Source organism: Mastigoproctus giganteus, chromosome 6 (genome assembly GCF_048544385.1).
Source record: "Mastigoproctus giganteus isolate SK-2022 chromosome 6, ASM4854438v1, whole genome shotgun sequence".
In the NCBI taxonomy this organism is placed as follows: domain Eukaryota; kingdom Metazoa; phylum Arthropoda; class Arachnida; order Uropygi; family Thelyphonidae; genus Mastigoproctus; species Mastigoproctus giganteus.
The window spans coordinates 170,582,595-170,598,847 of record NC_143580.1 but is presented as its reverse complement, the minus strand read 5'-3'; the positions used below and the strand labels follow the sequence as shown (position 1 = coordinate 170,598,847).

The window sequence follows — 16,253 nt, the reverse complement described above, 5'->3', positions numbered from 1 at the left end:
AAATTTATTAAAACAAAAACATCCGACTAGGACCTTATATTACCGCTGTTTGAATCTAGATTTATCGATCCATTTCATTTAAAATCGCAACCAGTACTATATAAATAAAATGGAGATTGTAGATTCGCATGCCCCTCGTGACGCAGGCAACGCCCGACCGTGTAAGTGGCTAATACAGTATGTATACTGGGCCGTGACTACTCCCAAGTCTTCCTATGTTTTGCTCATTGTGGGGTCGGAACGTTCAAGCTGGCAGCATCTGGGGAATTGCAGTATTATTATTATTATGAAATCGGTTTATATTAATCACTTTATCAGTCAGCTTAGTGGTTCACTCCCTGAATAGCTATCCTGCTAGGAGGGTCTAGGATATCTGTTAGAAATAGTACATTAAAAACGCAACAGGTATTATCCATAACAGGTGGGTCAGTGACCTGCTTACTTACCTACATACTTGTAGCTAGTTTATAGATAAGGCAGAAGTGATAATGTAGAATAACAGGTTAGCATATCAACATTTAACATTTGTTAGATGTTAATTCAGTGTAATTATAGTGATTTTGTAACAAAGATCACAATTTACAAAAGCAGAAAACAAAACATAACAAAGCATATCCAGTCGTTTAATTCAGTATGTCGAGTTGGTGAAAATTTGAAGATAACCCTATTGGCCTGCAGTCTTCCCAGAGAGCTTTGAGGTTAAAACTCATGATGCTCAGAGGAAGTGTGTTGTGCTATGATGTCACGGATTGAGACGGAGTGGCGGTAAGTCCGGTTAACCAATCAGCTGATATGCGTTTTGCAGTTTGTTTTTCGATACTTTTGAAAATCTGTACCCAAGGTATTGAATACACCAGAGATTAGCCACAAACGTTTCAAGTAGACCAGCTTTATTTGACTCGTTGGAAGGAAAGGCCTGGATTAGAATGATTTCTCGAGCAGTCCTTTGACTTGAGACTAACACTAAAGTTGGGGGGGGGGAGCATAATTTATCCGGATAAATTATCTGTCTGTAATTATCCGGCAGGGGAATTAACCATTCGATACTTTTAGTGTGGTGGTACCCAGTGCTGCAGTCGTAAAACTAGCAGAAGATATACTCTGTGAGTGTTATTAATGAATGTTATAATGTTAGATATTTTAATAATACAGCATTCGTTTTTTGTCTTTCAAATCCCATAAGGCAGTGGTTTTCAACCGTGATGCCGCAACAACATTTCAGGGGTGTCACGTAATTTGGGTTTAAATTATTTAAACTTATTATTTTTTAATTTATATGTTTATTTCATTATAAAAATGTACAGTATCTTTTTAATTTTGTGATGATCTATAATTGATGTTTACCTAGTACCTCTATATAGAGGTACTAAGTGTATAAAGAATAAAATTATATACTGTATATATATATAGATAGATTGAATCAGAGCTGTAATACTCAATATGTTCTACGTTGATAATAATATTAGTAAATATTATTATCAACAATTTACTAATGTGTATATATATATATATACACAGAGAGAGAGAGAGAGAGAGAATTGAGTAGGGGTACCGCAAAATAAAATAAATTACTTAGGGGTGCCGTTATTAAAAAAAGGTTGAAAACCACTGCGGCATAAGGTATACACTATTCACCTAAAAAAAAAAAAAAAAAATCCAGAGGGTATACGGCGTATACCCTCTACTACAGCCCTGGTTGTGCCGAGATTAGTGCAGACCAGAGGATGGATCTGGAGATGTGAAAGATTGCCCGCTGCTTAAAATCCAGTCTTTCGTTCCAAGGCAATTGTTTACATGAGGGGCTAGAGCAGAGGAACAGATTTCAGAGACAAATAGGTGTGAGGTACTTTTCAAGGCATAACACTTTTAGATATAGTCAAGGTTTTTGTAATACTACTCACAGTGACGCAAATGCGCTGAGAAATTGATGGGAGGGACGAACCGCACTTGCTTCGCGTTTTCATTTGCTCGAACTGTACAAATAAAATGATTTTGCACGCTATCAAATAAAATAAACTTTATGTAGAAATTCGTCCCCCCCCCATAGATTGTCAGTCTCAGTCAAGACATGCATGGCTTCCCCCCCCCCCCGCGAAAATTTTTCAATGACTCAGACTCTCCAACAGAATATGGAAATGAAAATCGCATTCTTCATCCTTCGTAGCGGGTAAACTGACCATAGAATACGGTTTACAGAGATAAATTCCGCCCGGGCTAGCCGGGTGCCTGTCTGGCAACCCAAAGGTCGCGGGTTCGAATCCCGCCTCGGGCTTGGATCAGAGTACAAAATGCAGGTGCAATATGGCCACAGAAGCCGATCCGCCAACAACTTAAAAAAAAAAAAAAAAAAAAGATTGAAAATACTGATGCTTCAGGGCCTAGTTCCTAAGTAATTTTCAACCCCCCCCCCACCAAAAAGGGGAACCTTAGCGAACCTCAGGCTAAATGCTGAGTTAAGGCATTTATTTTATTAAATCGTTTGCTTTCTAATTTATTTGTATTATACTGCTATTATTAGGCGCATTCATATACTGTGTGTGTGTGTGTGTATATATATATATACACTCTGCGCCTGTTGTCCTCACAACGTCTTCCCGTCTGCGTTTAACAGATGATTCCCCGAATGGACGGATTTTCATGAAATTTTATAATTAGTTCACATTGAAAGATTTGTCGAGCTATCCCAAATTAAATTTAGGATGGCTTGACAAAATAGAAATCCGGCAATTATTATTATTTTTTTTTTCCATACAACAATTGGTATGTAAAAAAGAAATTTGTAGATTGAATGTACTTTTAATGTAGTATCGTTAACTTTAGACAGTCCGTGCACGCATGACGTAATTGTTCTTTAAGACTCATGACCGTGACGTCCTTTGTGAAGAGGTACATATGTAGAGAGAAAAGAGACTTAAAAGTATATGGAAGAAGAGTAATATATAGTTGTAATACAATTAAATTGAACGGCTAAGTTTAGAGAAGAACTCAAAACTCTAAAGCCTTATTACATGTTCTACAGAGTTATAATAAATAAATAATAAATAAATTTTCTGTTTTATACTCCGGGACAACCAAACGGTCAGAGGAGTTTACGAGATAGACAGAATACAAGAAACAGCACCGTATTCAGTAGTCACGGGCTTGAACCCCGGTCACTCAAGGCACGTGTACTTATGCACCCGCGCGCCTGATCACTAGGCTACGGCCTTAGTAATTAATTGATACGGAGATAATTATATTTATTTTTCACTTCTGTTAATCACAGAAAAAGAACAAAAATTCAAATAATTTAAGAAAAAAAAAAATTGAACGCTCCTGAACTGTAACACATTAAATATTTAATTTTAATGCTCTGGCCTACTCTACTACTAGTTTACTGCATTTACATAGTTTTAATTATACTAAAAATGGTGTATTTATGTAAGTTAACTTACATGACCAGAACTGCAACGAATTTTTAAGATTGAAAACGAACGTACCGAAATAAAAATTTCGGTGTGCTGTCCTGTCCCTTCTTGTTTTTGCTATCAGACGAACGAAACTAAATTAGCTTGACATTAAAGGTGAGTGTAATTATACTTCCTATCACGCTGGGCACCCTTCTTACCTTGGGACAACCCCGCGTACTATCTGATAACCTGAGACAAAAATGACGGATTGGTTAAGTACAGATTTTTTTTTTCTTTTCTTTTTTTGCACTTTGCGTTGACATGGACTGCAATAGAAAATTGGTGAGGTGTAAATGCTCATGATTTTATTGATCAATTTTTCACGCAGGCATTACGTGCTGATAATGGTAAACCGGTCCATGGCTTCAAGAATAAGATCCCCTTTCCAGCCTAGTCTTTATGTATTAATTTAATTTTATTTTTTGCTTTTAATAAGGATAACAGCAGCGTAATGGTATTGCAATGCCATCTTGCGATCGCAACCTTAAAATTACATTTATTTATTTCATTTTAATCAAACTGAAATTTCCAAATCTGTAATGTACAAACCTATAAATTTCGCCCCTGGTGTATTATTATTATTTGGGCAAATTAAACAAATTAAAGAAATATACTGCCTATAGTGGTCAGGCGCGCGGGTGCCTAAGTACACGTGCCTTGAGTGACTGGGGTTCAATCCCGTGACTACTGAATACGATGCTGTTTCTTGTATTCAATCTATCATGCGAACTCCTCTGACCGTTTGGTCGTCCAGGAGTATAAACAGAAAATTTAAATTTATTTGTTATACATAGTACAAAAAAAAAACAAGAATCCACAAGGCTTTATTCATGATGTCATGTTGAGATAAAGATTTCGGTCTATTTGCAGCTTCATTCGAATATATAAATCTTTGAATTTGCTGTTCTTAGAATTTTAATTCATGTACCAGTTCATTATTGATTTCCATGGAGTTTTAAAAACTGATAGTATTATAAGGAGCATATGCTGTAAGCTAGAAATGGGATCAAATCTTGCACGCAGTGCTTGCTGATGACTCGGAGGGCACCGTTTATTTTTCGGAAAGTGGCAATCGAGAGTTAATGTTAGGTGTGTACGGGTTCCCTGCCAGTAATTTTGGAAGCGCTAGATATTTCTTGTTGAAATAGTGTATTTTCAAGTCGTAACTTTGAGTGCTGTGAAAATGCCACCGCTAGAAATAGTGAACATGGAAGACAAAAGTTCGCAACTTCAAAAAATAAATAAATAGAAATAAATGAATAAAATAGACAACGAATTAAACATTTAAAACTACTGTTAAGTTAGTAATAATATAATTACTAATTCTAGTAATTGCACGCGATAAGACTTGATTTTTTAATGCCAAATTTATAAAATTCGCATGTTTTAATAATACTTATCACTAACATCAGTTCCTTCCATTCTAGCAGTTCCATTTGGCTAAACTCTGAACTACGACCGGCCAGTGTGTGTATTTCTGTTATGAAATTAAACCTTTAGTATTTCTTTATAACACGACTCTGTCTAGTTTGATGCGCATCTCAAAACCCCCTACAATAGCTCATTTCCCTAGCTGTGATTCTGGTGATACGGCTGGCGCAGGGTACAATTCAGAAGAGGACATAAATACGTGTTTCCTCCTCCCCAATTAGGAATGTAATACAGTAAACTCCCGTTATAACGCTTTCAAAGTAATCAGTCCAAAGGGGCACTATAAGCGGTAATTTATGACGGGTGTTTACTGCATTCGCTCTTTACACGTTGAGCATGATTAACTATCTACGGCTCCGAGTGGCATTTGTTATGAGCGGCTATTTAAATGTGGCATTAGTAGATCTTTATTTCTGAGTTTTATTATCTTGAGTACCAGGTAATACATATATTGTCGTATTCTTTTCAGAATAATTCGGAATAAACGCGTTATACGGCTATTAAATCTAATATCTAGTGACCGGATCCATCGCTCACAGAAATAAAGCTCATAACTTATCAATATACTTTTGCGGCTTGCGATGCAACTGGACAATTAAAAATAGTAAATGACGGATGTCGACGGTGGCCAAATCCATTTTTCTCACTAACGTGCCACTTCAAACACTGATGAATAAAGAAATGAAGGTGTAGTACACGTATAAAAGTTGAGAGCATTCGGAAACGTGTTTGAAGGGTAAGGCGGATTTGAAATTGTTTATCGTCTCAGAGTTTGAAAGAGCATCGACCTGGTTTTTTTTTTTCTTTTTTTTTTTTTTGTTGCATTTTCATCTTTCAGCATGATACATAGTATTTAATACTTGGATTTTGGATGGCTATTTTAAGTACTCGTTGAAACTTTTTTTTTAAATGATAGTTCCAAACACGTAAGGTTGTTTGTTCAAATCTGCAATATTCTCGTACTAAGAATAAGATGAAAGATGAGGTTTGGAATTACAAAGAAAAGTATTAACGCAAGACGTGAATGTTGTGTAGACTATATTTTTCTAGAGGAATGGGGAGAGGGAATTCCGTTCAAGATATTAAAGGTAAGCATAGATGAAATGGATGCTTGTTTGCAAGAAGATATACACAATTGGAAGAGAGGGTTATGTGGTCAGTATAGAGACTGGCATTTAAGGAATTTGTGACCAAAAAATAAATAAATGTTGTTTCTGTATTGTAAGGTTAGTAAAAGAGGAAAGATGAGTGCAGTATACTCTCAGGGAGAGAAGAGTAAACCTCGAGGAACTCCATCAATGGTCAAGACGCTTAAAGATGAAAACCGTCCTCATCACATATTGCACTAGAGTGGCCAAACGGCAAGCTGACCACCCAGTTAAGAAAAACAGAAGACAGGGCATAGGATCATCGAGGAGCGTGATTTGGGCGATATTTAGTACTATTTGTTTGGTAGGAGATTTTTTCCCAAGATCACCGATACAGGAGTTTGAGGAAAAGTTGCGTGCTAATAGACCAGATTTATTTATCATTAAACAAATTTGCAGTATAACATATTGGAAATGACAATTGGAGTTCATTTTAATTTACGCTGATGACTTCAACACATTTGTTGAAAAACCAGGGTAAAGTAAATAAAGAAAATTTAAGCAGAGTGAAAAATAAAGGATTTAATTCCTGGGTGAATGATTTCTGAGACGCAATTGGAGCACACAGTACTATCAGATCATCACTAGAAATGTAAAATTTTACGAAACAGAGCTCTTGTAAGAATAATAGAACAGAAGGCAGTTAATGCATATACATGGCATTACTGATGCGTATGAGGAACCCGAACGGCGTCTCCATTCCAGCCCAGAATTCGATTTAAAACAATATGAGTTAAGATCATCAAAACCTTATGTATTATATTCGTGGAGCAGCCAAGAAGAGGGAAATGTTTTAAAATAAGATACACATTAATGTGTATAATGTACATTTGATAGACAGGAACTGTTAATTCCGCCACACACACACACACCTTAAACATCTATTGGATACTTCATTTTTAGAAGTAATTGTTAATTCCAGTTCATATTACAGGTCTTAGGCGTATACCCATGAGAGAGCTGAGAGAGATAAATTCCTCCAAGGACTTTTATATTATATTAATTGCACTGTCACGAGTTGATGATTGTAAAATCTACCAGTGTGGAACGTACGCGTTCCTCTCCCCCACCTCTGATAGATGACTATATCAGTTAAAAGCATGGCAATGAACATGTCGACAGTTGAAACGGATAGTGAGGGAAAATCGCAAATGCTCCCTTTTGATGAGCTGACTCGAAAAAGAATTGACAGAACTGGGTTAAGTGTATGACTAGCAACCATCAGAAAAACACTTCAAATAACGGATTACTATGGTCGCTGAGTCGATCTTAAGTGGAAGCTGTCTCTAAACGATTAACGCTTCCGCCTATCCTAATAAAGAGACATTACAGCTGTGGCGTAACATGATGTGGAGTAATAAATCATACTACCAGTCCAGCCATCAGATGGACACACCTTAGTGTGCAATATGTCCAATTACTGGTTTTAACTGAGTTCTTTTACCAATGAAGTTCGGTGGTGGTGGTGGTAGTGGTAATATATGGACTGGTATCGGTCAAAAAATATCGTTTGAATTTGGTAGTCTGATTGGTTAATTTGTCATGCTCAGAGCCTAGAATTCAATACGCTGAATATCTCGGGTTGCTTTGGAACAACAATAATTGAGAACCAGAACAAATGGAAACAGAGAATTAGTCACAGCCTTACTGGAGGGTTGTAAAAATTTCCAGTCTCTGCATACCAAAAACTTGTAAAACGTTTTCCCGGGAGAATGCGTTATATACAGTAATTTGTTTCACTCTGGTGTTATACTTTGTCTGAAATTAAAATAAAATTTATTTTAATTTATAAGGAATTATACAAGATATTAAACATTTATTTTATAACCAGATGTTTTTTTTTTTTTTTTTTTCATTTAATGTCCCTATACATTTTTACCCCGATATAGCTGCAAGGTAGCTGGAGGAGTTTACAGCTTCATAGCGCCCCAGTTAGTCTTTCTGTGTTTTTGTGGAAACATACGGCTCGACCTCAATGTGCATACAGTATTTACGTTCGCGTGAACCGCCGAGGGACTCCACCCTGTGTGTGTATGTGTGTTGCCCGTTGCCTCTGTATATTTTATTAAAATTTGGAAATGCCTGTAGTTTCTTTCCCTAGTTTATTCAAAATGAAAATATTTCTGTGTTTTTTTTTTTTTTTTTTGTTTTTTTTTCTTCGCAGCGTTTCCCCGAAAACCCGGGAGGTCCAGTTGCTCAGACAGTGACAGTCCGTAAACCTAGCCATTTTATCTAACCAAATTCCGGTAACCTTCTTTCTTTTGACATTACAGCTGTCACTTAATGGGTGTCGGGTGTGCTTACGCATTCGTTACGAAGTACAAAGAAGCGTCCGAGGCTTGTCTGCTGTCTCGCATACACATAAGGTATCAGATTGGCCATTTCCCCCGTAGTTGTTGGAGATAACCCGAGTCAAGCGGTCATGTAGCTGTCAGTACAGTTGTTCTCGCCACTCTGCTTTACGAGTACCTATTGGAATTCGCTGACTGTACTTACTTACCTTCTGGCAAATGTAAACAGAAAACAAATGTTGGGAGAACATGATGTAGGAACACCGGGGCACGATTTTAATGGCCACTACTTGCATGTGTAGCGAATTCTGATACGTGTCAGTATTTCTACTTTAAAAATATATGGATTTCATTATTTAACGAAATAAATTAAATCGCAAGAGGAATCATACAAGGTATTAAACGTTTATTTTATAACCAGATGGGTCCCCCCCCCCATTTAGTGTCCCAATACATGAGTTCCATGACTTAATTAAAACACCTCGAAGTGTATTTTATTTAACGTGTAAATAGTGCAATTTTCATATTTACATGTTAAATAAAATACACTTCGAGGTGTTTTAATTAAGTCATGTAACTTATATTTTCCTTTATTCAGTTTGCTGGAATATTAAATTTGAAATTTAAACGTTCTATGTTAATGGACTAACATTGGTAGTACATTAACTGCCATGCACTTTATCTGTATCAGTATGAAATTCTTGGCAGTTTTTTTTTTAAACTAACTCTTAGTTTTAGAGATGTAATACACTGCTCGACAAAATTAACAGAACACGTAGAAAACGTGGTGTAACTCATGCAGTTGGTGAGTTTGGTAGGACAAATAAAGATTTATTATTTATGAAGCGGGACAAAATTTTATATGGTAGTGTACCATAGAATAACGATTAAATGAGGGGCAGCGAGATACTTTGGACAGATATAAGGGACATTTATAGTGGTTGTATAAGAATTACAAAAAAGGTTACATTAAGTCGACACATGATGCTCGAAAACATGGTCACATGATATCAGTACTGCGTATGCTTCCCTCCAACGGCTAAAGGCCTGACAGCTGTGAACCATGCTCGAAATCACGGTGTCCAAAGGAATCTTGTGGCAATAAATCACATTCTTCCACCAGCGCAGACCTTAGCGCACCAAGTGACCGAGGATTTGGCTGTCAGCGTGCAGTGGGACGACCAAGGACGTCCTACACATGTTCGGTCGGATTTAAGTCTGGTGATCATGCTGGCCATGGCAGTCGTTGGATACCTTCATTTTAAAGATATTCCTCCACTGCTTGAACTCTGTGCAGTAGCATTGTCGTGCATGAAAAGAAAATCTGAGCCAACCGCACCCCTAAAAAGTCTCACTAAGGTTCGAGGATGTGTTCTTGGTACCTTTGCGCAGTTACTCTACCCTTATCAAAAACATGGAGAGGTGCGGCCGTTGCTCATTATTCCGCCCACACGAGAACAGCGCCTCCACCGTAAGTGTCTCTTTCCCTGACATTGGAGGGATGGTATCGCATTCCTCATTGTTTCCAGATGAAATAACGACTAGAATCTGTAGACGTTCGTACAGTTCTGTTCGAGAATCAAGATAACAGAACAGTGCTCCATTCAGTAGTGATTTTCTGTATACTTACTAACACTGAATTATCCTTTCCAATCTTTTAGTCTAATCTATTTGTCTAAATGTGCAAAATTATTAATATATCAAGTCTTCGTTGCTTGTCTGCTAGTTGTCATTTCGTTAATTTGTCGCCACAGCCTATCATGTGCACTCCTCCACGGTCCGTGATATCTTATGTTGGATCATATCGCCGTTAAATCAGTTGTGCTTTGTTTATTTATTGAGAATTCTCAGAATTATGAATTTCATTGCAATCGCAATGTTACTTTTATTATTTAAATATTTTCAAGAATAATTTGAAAAATGCTAAAAATATCTTCAGCTGTTTTAATACACTTTTTACTATTATTAATGGAATTAATACAAATGATGCAGATTTAAATGCACCAGAGAAAGTCATGATATGCGAGGCCCTTTCATATGGTAAATCAAGCTTTGAAAATCACTTCCGAAGACATTTTAATGTGGAATTATAGAAGTGCTGTTGAAGATGTAATTTCCTGTTGCAAAGAATTTTACAAAGCAAAAAAAAAAAAAAAAAAAAAAAAAACAAATTAAACAATCGAAAATCAATTCTTTCTTTAAGAAAAATGAAGGCGCACAATAACTCCTTGTAGAAATAAACTAGTGAATTTTTTGTTGAATTAGGGTTAATCATAGCTTACTTTTCATGGAGTTAATATAAACTTCATTTCGATGTTCGTCACGATTCTAGCATCGAACAGCGATTACTTACTGTATGCTGATTTTCACATATTGGACTATTCTTGGGTTTTAACTAAATGTTCAGAATTTGAACACGGATTGGTCAAACAACCTACATCATCATTATTTATCCTAAAATACTATCTTGTTATGATAGAGTAAACCTCTATGGTAAAACGATACATTATTATACCAATAACGATTAGTAAATCCTTATTGGTATAATAAGCATATTTGAAGAAATTAGATAAAAAAGATAGCTTTCCAGTGGTTGGAGACAACGGCTCGGAATGGAAAATGTCTCCTTAAAAATAAAACCGAACACAAGCAATCTTGGGAGAGAGGATTCGAATGTCGGTTTTCAGTGAGGCCCATAAATATACGTAGCTGTACTCTGCTTGCTGGCCATTACATGGCTACAGCGAGACAATTTCGTCTGTGTTAGAAAATAATAATAATTATATTGACAAAGAACTCTAATGACAACAATCGAGGTATACACGAGCAGCATTAACCCTTTAATTACCAAGCCTGTATACAAAATGAAACTTTACAACGTAAATCCATTAACATCTGAGATAAAATGTTCTGCTTCCTGGGATCATTGATTTGTTTACTGCGAATAAGTTTGTTTTACCAAGAATAATTTAGGATTTAACCTATGCAGAAAAACAAGCGTTGCATTTTTTTTTGTCTATTTTCGAAGTACATGAAATTACATTGCAATCATGCACTGAAAAGTATGTTTGGTGGGGAGGAGAGAAATTCGCCGGGATAGAAAGCACATTCTTTATGTACAGGCAGCGTTCCGAAGAGTTGAATGCTATCAGCATTCTCCGACTCCATAAATCATCTGCTTACACGTCTATAGCATTATTGATACTTCCACTATATCTCGAAACGATCAGACGGGGCCTGCTCTACCACCTCAGAAAAGGAATGACAACTGAAATTTTAAATCTCCAGCTTGACCTTGCAATTGGCCCCAAGATTGAGAAGCGAATCACGCAACACTCACAAGCGATATGACAACAGAAATAGAAAACCACGCCGAAAGGAGAGATCACGAGGCGATTCCTACCAACCATCAGTGTAACTCACCTAAGACCTCCTCCCTGGTTCTCGCCTGGGCTGCATGTGACATTCATCATTACCGGACGCATCACCTTTCCGCCAAAAAATGACAGCCATGGGGATTGAAAGAGATCCGCGATGCCATTGTGGCGAAGAAGAGTCCTGGGAGCATCTCATGTATGAGTGCCCCGCCTACGACACTAGTAGGCTCAAATTCCTTACATCAATCCAAAGAAACCCACGAAACCACATAAAGTAAAGTGCAACCATTATCAACCCACTGCAGGATGGAAGCCTCCTCAACAATTCATGCTGAGGGAAATGGACCATAATCTGCCACGCTGGTCCAGTGCGGGTTGGCAGATCGACCGTATTTAGCAGTCAGGGGCTTGAACCCCGGTCTACTCAAAGAGCGTGTGCTACTGCACTCCCGCTCCTGACCACTCGATTTCTCTCACGAAACCATATACAAGGCACTAACTATATACGCGCAGGAGACCTTTGCGCTTAGAAGAATAAAGACCGCAGAACAGAGAACAGCTCTGGATCCGGTGTCTAAATCTCTAAACCGAAGGAGAGTGGGACAGTCCTCCTGGCTGGATGACCGTCTGAATGAACATTTAAACTCAATGGGATTAAATACTGCTGGCGCCACTAGGTGCGGGATTGCTGGCTCTCCTGGATTCCTCTTGGAGAGCGGGATTTGGTTGCTAACCCACAATGGGTAGGATATTGCTAGCACTGAAACTTTGCGGGATTGCTGGCTCTCTTGGACACCTCCTTGGAGAGCGGGATTTGATGCTAACCTATACTGGGTAGGATATTGCTGGCACTTGTCAGGGTGCAGGATACAGAGTTCTCTCGCCAGATGGCGATCATGTAGGGGTGCCTTCCCCCTGTAACTTCCCAAATCCATCCCCTGCTTTGCCTTACTCAAGGCGGACTATCTCCTTGCGCATCAGTCTGACCTCTCCTTCCTCTCTTTAAAACGCAACTTGTCTATACCTTATAATCATCTTTCTCTTTCCTCCTCCTTTTTTTTTTTTTTTTTTGTTTCCTTCAGGAAGCTTAGGCGACCCTGGCGGAGGCCAGCCAGGGTATGATGGGCAGCCTGGCTCACCTCCCCTTGGTGGTGGCGGGCAACGTAGGGACTCACTAGGGGCCCTGCGGCCAAGAAGCCAGAGACATAACAACAGAACAAAACACAATACAGTACTTCAAAAACCAGACGTTACACTTTTTCTGGCTTTGCAGTAGTTCTGCATTCCACCACAGTGTACATACGGCGCAGGTGTGGGAAACCACTGGTGGTGCCTTCCACACTATGCCACTATGATGCTGATTTTTAGAACAAGAAATACTGATTGATTCTGTAATTTTAAATGTATATATATATATATATATATAGTGTTGATGGCTATAAGCGTTTATTTATATTACAGTTTCACTATATTTATAAGGTAAAAATATAAAACGGGATAAATGCTAAAACGAAATAAGTTCTTTCGTTTTTTCCCCCTTTTCTCTTGTAAACATTCAAAATCCTCACTCAGTATGTTGCCTCCATGTCTAACAACCCAAAAGTGCCACACGGATATCCGCATTGTTTTGATCAGTGTATATCACATACTGAAATTTATTTATTTTTTTCTTTGTCTTCGTATGCTTTCCCTCCCCACCAACTTCATTACCCCCCATATACGAACGCTCTAGCGACCTCTAAGACCATTTCTTACAGTCTAACAAACTGTTTCGTGCGTGGAAAGGAGTGGCGTTTTACGTGTCCTTCTGCTGCCAAAAGTGGACGTGCTGTGCGCGAGGGCTGAATTACCTATCGAATCAACGTATTTTTGTCACGTCACGCGGAGGGGGAGATTTTCAGGGACTATGTGAGATCTCATCTAATAGGGGTGGGGGGAACAGCAATATGTCATATTAAAGAGTCAGTATAAGGACAGGGTAATCTAATTATAACATCCTGTAGTACGGCAGCTTGTGCTGACGGCGATGAGAGAACTGGGAAAGGCTTCCCCTGAAGATAGTTCAAAAATTATGATACCACTGACTAGGAGTGTGATAACGCGATAATGGGATATTACCATCTGCACGGTAGTGAGTAGGTACACGGCATTATTATATGATAGCAAGGGAAAGATAGAGACCGGAAGAGGCAGACAGCATGTATCTTAAAATCTGAGCAGTAAATTTTTTTAAAATTTATTGTTTTTTTTTATTATTATTATTTTTTTATTTCTATATTACTGATAATCGATTTTTAATACATTGTCATTATTCTGGGAACTTCTTAAATACGCTATTAAGGCAAAAATTTATCGTGAAAATTGAGATATTAGCTAATATCTTGATTACAATTAGCGATTGGTGGTGATCGCAGAGGTGGTGATAGCACAAGACTTAGAAGATGCAAAGTATAGTATGCATGTCGTTAATTGTTTGAGGAATATAAACAATGGGGTCTAAAAATCAATTTTAGCAAAACTGAAATGTTGCCTTCAGGGCCAGGACACGTTCTAAATATTGCAGGTTTTAAAATCAAACAGTCGATAAATTCAAATATTTGGGATCAATCTTACAAAGTGATGGATCATCCTAAGCAGAGATCAATAAGAGAATTGCAGACGGCAGAAAGGCTATCGGCATGTTAAACTCTGTTCTGTGGAGCAAAAATATCCTAAATAAAACAAAGAAACTTATATTTCAAACGATTGTACAAAGTCTTCTATTGTATGGAGCGGAAACATGGACATTGAATAGGCGACCGGAAAACAAATTGCTCTCCACAGAAATGGATTTTTGGAGACGCTCAGCAGGAACTTCTAGAAGAGACAGAAAACAGAATGAAGACATAAGGGGAAAAAATGGAAGTGAAAAAGACTATTATTGACACCATCAAAGAAAAGTGTCTAACATGGTATGGACATGTAAAACGGATGCATGAAAACAGATATCCAAAGACTATCCTGGAATGGATACCTCCTGGAAGAAGGAGAAGAGGAAGACCTAGGAGAACATGGATGAATGGAGTACGGGAGTGCATGACAGCCCGAGGCTTAACCGACCAAGACACCTTGAACCGCACTTTATGGCGGGAAAAAATTCCTAACAAGAAATAACTTGTAGGCTGAGGAAACCCATTGTAAATGGAAACACTCCTCTTGAAGAAGAATTAGCGATTACAGGTATTTAAAATTTTCTTTCGATAGCTATACTTAAGTAAATCTTTAATGGGACTTCCAAATAGAAAACTAAAGTGAACGTTGGAATTACCGTATCAATTAATTAATTTTCTTGGATTGCTGCAGATCTTAGATCACGTTAAAGCTGAAGAACAATCCCATTGAGTTCTAGAAAATGTGGATCTTCCCCCTCCCCTTCTCATTTCCAAAACAACTAAGATTTTATCACTATATTATGTATATAAACTCGTGTATTCTATGATCAGTTTGTATGTTCTGGATGAAAAACACGAGTTTTCGGGGAGGAGGGCTCAACCCTCGCATTAGGTCCCCTAACTCAAACACGGTTTGAAATACGATGCTCCTCCCATCTTGACGGGATTTGAACCCACGCTGGGTAAAGGCAGCAACTGTAATCACTGTGCTATCTTTGAGAGTATAAGGGTCATTGTCAGAGCCAGGAGTGGATTAAGGTCGATTGAGGCCTCGGGCGCAGAAGAAAATATTGGGTCCTTTAAAAAAAAGAGAGAGAGACAGGGAAAATAAAAATACATGTTAACCATTTTTTCATTTTTTATTAGATACACTTAATCACTTAATTACATGATATTGAGCGCTCTTTCATAACAATAACACGTATTCGTATCATGCGATATAAAACAGATGGGCAGATACGTAGGGATGCTGTTTGTATGCAGTCAATGGGAAAGAAGAAAGATTTTTAAGTGATCTTTACCGTGGCATGGTAGCTCGTCACGGTCAAGCCAGGTATGAATGCCTCGGAAATTGCAATCCTGCTGAGGTTTTCACATATGACTGTCTCGGGTGTATCGAATTTGATTCAATAACTAAATAACATCCAGCCAACAGATCCTGTGGTCGGTCTCGTTTATACGAGAGGTCAACGGAGTCTGACAAGACTTGTGCATTTAACAGAAAGGCTAGTCATTCAGATAACAACCAGTGCAACAGTAGTAATCAAAGAGGAATTGCATTAACGCCCAACTCATTGTACTGTACCTTGTCACGAATGGGATATCTCAGCCAAAGACAGAACCAGTTCTACTCCTGTCAGCAAAAACAAGGTGTGCTTACAGTGGGCTCAGGAACACCAACACTGGACAGTGGAGGATTAGAAAAGCGTTGCTTGGGCAAGAGAATCTCGGTTCTTATTGGTGGGAGACTAGATATGGCTAAAACAGTATGGATCCGTGGATCATCATGCCAAGTGCCAACAATTGAGGCTGGCAGTGGCAGTGTAATGGTGTGGGGAGTGTTTTCGTAGTATACACATTGGACCCTTTATACCAGTGGAGCTACATTTAGATTCCAAAGGCTATC

At 38.1% G+C, this 16,253-nt stretch overlaps 1 protein-coding gene across 2 annotated transcripts in view; it reads right to left on the bottom strand.

Annotated features, from left to right (window-relative positions):
* Positions 1 to 16,253, bottom strand: part of LOC150084743 (homeobox protein OTX2-like) — a 193,360-nt gene that overhangs the window by 27,728 nt on the left and 149,379 nt on the right. The window lies entirely within an intron of this gene.